This window comes from Bos grunniens, chromosome 8, assembly GCF_055505025.1.
Source record: "Bos grunniens cultivar Pamir isolate PY7600 chromosome 8, Bosgru_T2T1.0, whole genome shotgun sequence".
Classification (NCBI taxonomy): domain Eukaryota; kingdom Metazoa; phylum Chordata; class Mammalia; order Artiodactyla; family Bovidae; genus Bos; species Bos grunniens.
The window spans coordinates 110,485,562-110,494,265 of record NC_141172.1 but is presented as its reverse complement, the minus strand read 5'-3'; the positions used below and the strand labels follow the sequence as shown (position 1 = coordinate 110,494,265).

At 50.5% G+C, this 8,704-nt stretch overlaps 1 long non-coding RNA gene across 2 annotated transcripts; it reads left to right on the top strand.

Moving 5' to 3' along the window:
* The first annotated feature begins 3,376 nt into the window (after positions 1–3,376).
* LOC147367912 (uncharacterized) lies at positions 3,377–7,137 on the top strand. Of its 2 annotated transcripts, XR_015168791.1 has the most exons (4): positions 3,377–3,592; positions 4,204–4,377; positions 5,553–5,688; positions 6,850–7,137. It is a non-coding gene; the product is annotated as an uncharacterized LOC147367912 (long non-coding RNA). The 2 variants fall into 2 exon arrangements; XR_015168790.1 differs by lacking the exon at positions 3,377–3,592 and having other exon boundaries at positions 5,553–5,743.
* The last annotated feature ends 1,567 nt before the right edge of the window (positions 7,138–8,704 follow it).

The window sequence follows — 8,704 nt, the reverse complement described above, 5'->3', positions numbered from 1 at the left end:
GTGAGAAGTTGCTTCTTTCCTATTAAGGTTCTCTCTCTTTGCTTTTGGCTTTCCTAGTTCAATCATGATGTGTCTAGGTACATATCTCTTCGGGTTTATCCAACTTGGAGTTTGCTGAGTTCAGTGTTCAGCTATTGATTGGGCAGATTCTGGGTATGAGGTTTTGCAGGGCTCCAAACCCGTTCTGGGCTTCCCAGATGGCTCAGTGGGTAGAGAGCCCACCTGCAGTGCAGCAGCCGCAGGTGACACAGGTCCGACCCCTGGGCAGGGAAGGTGCCCTGGAGGGGGGCCTGGCAACCCTCTCCAGTGTTCTGGCCGGGAGAATCCCCGGACAGAGGAACCACGTCCATGGGGTCTCAGAGTTGGACATGACGGAAGCGACTGCATGCGCCCACGCACACAAACCCATCCTGCCTTCTGTGCTTTTCACAGTTGTGAGGTGATCCCCAAGGTGATTGTTGAGCTGGGGAGAGGGAGCCAGGAATAGGTCAAGCTAAAATGTCACAAAGCTTGCTGTTCCTGCTGAGATTCAGTTATTTTCGTTGAATAAATGCTCCTTGGATAGCCGCAACCCTTTGATTAATTTCTAAAGTCCTGAAAAAGTGATTTTGACCCTTTCTGCTAGTGTTGTTGTTGCCTTTATGAAGGAGTGGGCTTTTGGCAGTCCTTACTCTGCCATTTCAGAAATGCTTCCCTTGTGGCATTCTTGACGTGGCAACTGGTGGGAATGCAGATGCCTCTGTTTTTGCACCTGCCACATGTTTTAGTTCTGTTCTCTCTTGGTTTATATAAACACAGAGAAGCAGATCAGCAATCCCCTATCACCACCAGGCTGGGGAACGGCATGTCAAGTCCTTGGTCTTGGAAGTCCTCAATCTCTGCGATCGGTACATGTGAGAGTCTCCTTCACTTGACTTCGGGTGGATGTGGAAAGTGAAAGTGAAAGTCACTCAGTCTTGTCCATGGAATTCTCCAGGCCAGAATCCTGGAGTGGGTAGCCTTTCCCTTCTCCAGGGCATCTTCCCAGCCCAGGAATCAAACCCAGGTCTCCGGCACTGCAGGCGGATTCTTTACCAGCTGAGCCACCAGGGAAGCTCTTGGGTAAATGTGGGAGGAAGTGTTATTCTTCCTCCACTTAAAGGGAAGCAGGGAAGGAAAAGCTGAAGCATTCTCCATTAAGCCAATGATTAAGATGGTCTTATAATTCATCATCTGAACTAGGGTACTCTTGATAGTGAGAAAGGCTTCTAAAATAATTTAATATATGTATGTGTATATAAAGGGAGGGAGGGAGAGAAGACAGACGCATACCCAGGTGTGCGTGTATACACACACACACACACACACACACGAGAGTGATCGACCTCCAAACTAATTTTTACCACATTGGTGCATCTGAAGATGGTTCTATTAAAAAACATGTTTTGAAACTTTTGAAAGCAAGTTTTGTATAAAATAAAAAGTACCCACATACATTAAAGCAAACAGGGCCTTTTGATGTAGATAATCTGAACTAAGAAAAAGCAGAATAACCACTCTTGGTACATATTCATGTGTGTTAACTGCCTTCCTAAAATTATATTTGTCTAATACCATGTCCCTGTATTTTCAAAAGATATCAGTGTTTAAATATGGTCTAATTATTTCATCTTCTGTGCACACTGTTATATTTTTAATTCAGAAAATTCTCTAGAGGTGCTGAGGGACCTGGTAAACTCAGAGCAAATTTCACTAAGTGTGAAAATCCTCAATACTATTTCAAAAATATTGAAGTTAAAAAATATTTCAGGCAAATATTTTTGTAGTTATTGCCCATTGCTTCCATTCAGGGCGCCTTTTGTTGACAAATATTTTTACAGAACAAAACTCAGCAAAGAAGTTGTTTCTGTTGATGACTTTTAAAATGTTTTGTTAGTTTTTATGCTGCAGGATCACAGAGCCTCTCAATTTTGTGTTATTGTGATAAAATATAAATTTATCCAATTAAAAAATAGGTTCTTCATAAACTCCCTACCAGCTGACAAAATTCCATGAAAGTTATAGGATTTCCAAGTTAAGTCCTCCACTTGAACTCTCATCGTTCAATACGTTGAATGCCTCCTTTGCTCTTTTGGCTGCACTGCGTGGCGTGTGGGATCCCAGACCAGGGATGAACCCGTGCTCCCTGAGCTGGAAGCTGAGTCTTAACCACTGCACTGCTAGGGAAGTCCCGTGCTTTGCTTTTCTAAGGATACATTTCAATGAACCTCCTGGTTTTAAGCTTTTCCCTCAATAATTGGAAGTTGCCAAAGCTAGCAATTATATAAAATAAGGTTAAACACTTTATTTGGCTCTGTTTTTTGGAATAATCTGATCAAAGCTTACAACTGATTTTGAACAGACTATAACCAGAATTTAGAAAAAAATTTGAGAAATGTTTACTCCAGTATGGATTAGAGACAAGATAGTAAAACGTGCTTTGTGGGCCTTGCAAGTCAAGAGTACCGGAGACCGTGGGTGCTGGGGCTCTTGTCCGTGGAAAATGCATGAAGCACAGACGCTGTGCCGGTGACCCTAGCTTCCAGTGTCTTCTGCTTGCTTCCTGAGTCTCGCCTGAGTCTGGCTAGGGAGAGAAGCTGCCCGCCTTTGTTCCTTCTGTAATGGGCATCTCCCTTTAGTTGGCTCCCTGGTCATTTGCCGCAGCCCTTCTGTGGCTGTCCAAAGGAGGCATCTTGTCTTCTCAGGAAGTGTTGGTGGTGTGGCCGCCGATTCAAATAGGTGGGCACAGGCTGTATCTGGAAATGGCATCTTGGCTGGAAGAATGCTGCCTATCACCAAGATTATGGGTTTCTTTTAAGCAGTAGCTCTGCTTCTTATTTATAAGGTGAACTGAAGTGAAAGTCGCTCAGTTGTGTCCGACTCTTTGCGACCCCATGGACTCTACAGTCCATGGAATTCTCCAGGCCAGAATACAGGAGTGGGTAGCCTTTCCCTTTTCCAGGGGATCTTCCCAACCCAGGGATCGAACCTAGGTCTGCCACATTGCAGGTGGATTCTTTACCAGCTGAGCCACAAGGGAAGCCCAATTTATAAGGTATGTCTAGTGTTATTCACAGCTCATAACTCAACTAAACAATTGACAAGAAAATTCAGAGAAAGCCCAACTTTAACTGCACGTCATGGACTCATAGGGTGCTATGTTTATTCCTCAAAGTTCCCACTTTAAATGCTGAAATAAAACACGTATAAAAGAATATGAGATTTGGCTAAATTTTGAGGTTTAGAGTGGTTCTGCCCAGAGAATTAAAAAATGTTGGGTGTAGCGTGTTGCCGGCATTGTTCACGGGCGACACTAACAGGCATTAGTTTGAATAAGTCTCCATTGTGTATTTTTCAGTGTAAAACAAGTTTACATGCCCATGAAGACGAATTCTTTCCTGAAAAAATACACAAAGGATATTCAAAATTTTGAAAGTTGGAAAATTGATGAGCTTCATTTTTCTTCTTATTCCTCAAGTGACATATTTTGATGTATTAATATTTCTGGAATTCTGCATAATGGATGAGTTGCAGAGCGTGATGGAAGAGGAATCAGAGGACACCCACCTCCACGGTACGCACACTCTGGTGAGCTCGCCGACAGACTGCAGTGCCTGGAAGCAATTCCTTCTTTCATTTTTATTGAAAAAACATGACCAATGAAAACTTAGAATTTTTCAGGCAACACTGATTTGGGGCGTGTTTTCCCCGAAGTTTTTACAGAAGATGCTCTCCTGTGATGCTTCCCGAAGTTCAGAGCACAGGCAGGGAAGCGCCTGCGGCGTCCTGTCCCGGGGCAGGACCCGCTGCCTGTGCCCTGAGGGGAGGGTGCGGCCAGTCCCTCTCCTGGCGCTCCTGGTGCTCTGCTGCCTGCCCTGGAGGGCACCCTCTCCCCCACCGCGGGTGCACAGCACACACGTCATGCAGCTGTCACTCAGGCGTGCTCTTTGAGGAGTTAGAGGACACAGGGCAGGTGTGGACCGGCTTCTCCGGTGGGAAGGGTGGGAGGGGAGCGGCCGCAAGGCGAGCCAGACCCGGCGGGACTGCTCCCCACGCGCTCTGAGCTGCTGGTTTCCCGTGGGTCTGTTCTTGGTGCGGATTCCAGGTTGGTCCATCTCCCCCCGTACTCTTGGGGTTCACGTGAGTTCACTCAATATTAGACGACTTTTTTCCTATCTCGTTTAGGGCCCAAGATTGCTAATTCTGACGTCCAATCTGCCATTTGATAGCAGCAGTGTGAGTTGTCAACACAAATAATAAATTGACAGACAGGAGGAGGAGCTGGCTCACGTCTCTGGAGGAAGTTTCCAGACACCGATTGCTGCATGAATTTGCATCAAGACTGAACAGCAGGAGACGGTAAATGCTGCCATTCTGTTTAAGCTTCTCTACCTTCATGCACTGACTACAGAAGCAGGGTTAGGAGTATTGCCAGAGGAAGTAACTCACAAGAACAGCTCCCCACACTGTCCCAGGTGGGATTTGGAATTATGAGCCTCCTGGCTTATTAAAGTACCGATAACTCTGAGGCTTCATTGTGGCAGCAAGCTTCATGCGGTGTTCAGCGGACGTTGTAGTCCGCAGCAGCAAGCAGGAAGCCAGCAAGATTCCCTGGTGGTGGCTAACCAGCACTTTGTTACTGGTCACTGTCCAATATCACAGCCCACAAAGTTAATCGTTCTCTGTTCAGTCGCTCAGTTGTGTCCGACTCTTTGTGGCCCCATGGACTGTAGCCCGCCAGGCTCCTCTGCCCATGGGATTCTCCAGGCAAGAATACTGGAGTGGTTGCCATTTTCCTCCTCCGGGGGATCTTCCCGACCCAGGGATGGAACCCATGTCTTTATGTCTCCTGCACTGGCAGGCGGCGTCTTTACCACTAGCGCCACCTGGTAAGCCCAGTTCATCATGCTAGACCTTTAGAAATGTCGGATCAGAAAGTCCAAGGTGGAAGTCTACAAACAAACCTACGCTTTGAGCTGTTCTGTACACGTGCCTGGCTTTACTAATGGAAAGTATTCTGAAAAAATGTACCCCCATAACTTGCAGGCCATGGTCTGAAGCAGGTCACTTATGTCTATCTGCCCCTTCTCTTCTTTCCCTTGAGGACTCACTGCATTTCTAGTGAGGGGATGTGTTGAGCTGCTCATGCCCAAAGGAGTGACCTTAGCCAGCCAGAAACGAAATCTAGTGTGCTGAGAGCAATCCAGAATGCTGTCTGGCTCGTGTTTTGAATTTTCATGGGGTCAGAGTCATGCAGGCAGAGGCTACATTCAACTCTTGTTTTTCAGTCCCTAAGTCATGTCCAACTCTTCGCGACCCCATGGACTGCAGCATGTCAGGCTTCCCTGTCCTCCACTATCTCCCGGAGTTTGCTTAAATTCATGTCCATCGAGTCAGTGATGCCATCCAACCATCTCATCCTCTGCTGCCCCTCTCCTTTTACCTTCAGTTTTCCCCAGCATCAGGGCCTTTCCCAATGACCCATTTCAACTCTATGTAGCTCATAATGCAAGAATCTCCATTCTCTCTGGCAGATTCCCCCAAGCTCCTGGTCACCGGACTCAGGCAGGGGACAGACTCCTTGACTGGTCTTTCTGAGGCCCTTGAGTGCAATCCTCGTGGCAGTACCTGCGGGGAAGACGCTGAGGCTGCGGTGAAGGAAGACTGCAGGTGACCGCCCAAGGCACAGGGTGATGGATGGGAGAAAATCTAATTTAATCTGTAGGTATGGAAACCTCACATAGTCAAGGGGGTCAGAGGCAGAAAGGGAAAATGGGGTTCACACAGCGTCCTGAGCTCAGGAATGGGACGGGCCTGACCCTGACCCTCCAGGGTCAGGAGGGCCGTTGCATGGACAGTGCAGGGAAGGGCAGGCGCTGGGTGGTTAGATGCCGGCCCTGGCACACAGGCGGGGTCCCTCGCACAGAACTGGACTCCAGCAGTCACGTCTCTGGGGAAAACCCACAGTTTAAATTCTGTTAGGCAATTAAGGGAGGGGCACGGGAATTTGTCTGGAACCTGCAGGGTCTTGCCTGCCTTAAGTTCAGAATAACACTCCTGCCCGAGGGCATGTCTTGGGGAGGCCTGTCCTGAACACTGCGTGCTCCTTCAGCCGGCTGTGAGCCAGCATTTCCTCATTGAAGAATGAGGACGATCTTTTGTCTCTGAGATCTTCTGGCTGGTTAGTAAGTCTGTGTTAACAAAGGCACAGGTGCGAGTGAGACGAAGGCGGAGCGCGACGCGCGGAATAAACGCGGTTCCCGGGAGGGTCCGCCGTGCTCCTCCCGGACTCGCCGAAGCCCGGCCGCCGTCCAGCCCCGTCCGTCCTCTGGAGCGTGGCCTAGGAGGGCTCAGGGAGTGCCGAGTCCACACGGGCCGTCCGGGGATGGGGTTCAAACGGGCCCCGCTGAGCTGCGTGTTCCGACAAGCTGGGAACGCAGGGAGGCCCGCACGTCCCTGTCTTGGCCGCGGTGTTGCCGGAAGCAGCGGGAAGGGACCCTGGGGGGCCGTGCAGGCGGCCACGTTGGAATCTGCGACGCGATTCCAGGAACCCTGACAGCCGAGGAGGCCAGTAGGGGTTCCCACACCGTGCTTTGTAGGCATGCTTTTGGATTCTAGACGGAGAAAAACACGGTCACACGTGGGTCATGAAAGTAATGTCTCTCCCGTCTGCTGTCCAACTGAAACTATCATCACACTGTACTTGAGTATAAGAAAGTTTCTTAAAGAAAAGAAGAGAAAGTAATGCTCCTAAACACTCAAGGGCCCCGAATCCTCCTTTATATACAGATATAGATGCATTTAAACATACAGATACGCTTTGTGTTGTAGGATAAAGAAGAGCTCCCGGATGTGCTGGCCGCCCTGTTAGGGGCTGTGGTCTCCTCGTGCGTACAGGTCCCTCCCTGTTGGGGAGGTTGACCGGGCTCACACAGACGCTGAAAATGGACCCTGCTCAGGTGGGAACAGGAGAAGGAAGTGGCAACGCCCTCCAGGATTCTTGCCTGGAGAATGCCATGGACAGAGGAGCCGGTGGGCTGCAGTCCATGGGGTCGCACAGAGTCGGACACGACTGAAGCGACTTAGCAGCAGCAGCAGCAGCGGGTGAGAACAGAACAGGCTAGTGAAGCGACTTAGCGGCGGCAGCAGCAGCGGGTGAGAACAGAACAGGCTGGTCCTTTCACCTCCGGGCCAGAAGGAACTGCTCTCAAATCTGAGGACCCGCCTCCTCCGCCGGCGCCCCCTCCTCTGGTCCTGCTGGTCTGAGCACGGGCACAGCCCCTCCGAGGTCTTGGGTCTGAACTAGGGTTTCTCAGAGTCGGTGGCGGCTGCCTGGGCGCAACTGAGGCTGCTCACAGGATGGCTACTGAAGAACGTAATGGGATATTAATGTTTATGCTAGAAATGGCCCATTTACTCACACTTCAGAATTAAAGAATGCCAGAATATAAGACAAAAGGAGAACTGTTTTATGGGGACTTGGACTTGAATAACCAGGCACTTGTCTAGGTTTTGAAGTAGTTACACCAGTGGCCAAGTGAATTCGAGAGCTTGAGTTAAGTGGGTGTGGAGGGGGCTTCCCTTTGCAGATTATCAAAGTCCTGGGCATGCAGTTTGGTTTCTAGGAAATGGATTTGGTGCCTGCGTTACCTACTGGCATAATCGTGGCCTGGGCTGTGGGCACCGCGTGCCTGTCCTGCCTTGCTGGGGCCCGGCCTTGGCTGTGGCCCCACTCAGCCCTTCCTCCTGGCTCGGTGGCCCCCGGCCTGGCCCACTGCACCCGCTCTGTATCTATTTCTACCTTCCTGGACTCTCACCTCGTCATCATCTCCACCTGGCCCCCATCAACTCCTCCTGCCCCCTAAACCCCACTCCTGGGCTCTGATGACCGGAAACAACTCCTAGTTTTACAGTCTGTTGAGGCCCACGGGCTTCGTTGCTTTGCGGCATGTGGGATCTTCCTGGACCAGGGATCAAACCCCCATCTGCTGCATTGGCAGGCAGATTCTTTACCACCGAGCCAGCAGGGAAGTCCCCTGAGATCTTACTGATATGTGAAGATGGCACTAAGACTGAAGCCGAGAGTCCGGCTGCTCTGGACAGGCCACCCCTTCCTCCAGGCCTGCTGTCTCACAGCAGCTGAACCAGAGCGACTCCCACACCACCCAGAGCTGGGCCGGGCAGGGAGTTAGAACAAGAGAAGGAGAACGTGGGAGCCGCGGACAGGAGCCACGTGTGCAATTCCACGTCTTCCAGCAGCCGCATTAAAGGAAGTAAAACGAAGCAGGTACACAGTTGATTGTAACAGTACGTGTCATGTTCAGCTGCCTAGACCAGGGCGCTCTCTTTTCCGTGTCAGCCAGTGTAAGATACGAGGGGGACGCTTCACTCCAAGTCCAGCTTGCGGTTTGTTTACCGTGCATCTCGGTTTGGAGGAGCCGTGTTTCAGGAGCCCAGTGGTGACGTGTGGCCGGTGGCTGCCACGCTGGGCACCGCGGCGTCACGGCAGCTGCCGAAGGCCACGCTCTTCTGAGGTGAGAGATCCGTGCCGTTTTTGGACATCGGTGGTTGGACGCCCAGGGTCGGGGAGGCCGAGTGGCCGGGTCAGCCACTAGGGAGTGAGGCACGGTGTAACTGTGTGCGTCTCAGCACCACTGTCAGAAAGGGGGTACCACGGGGATGAGGA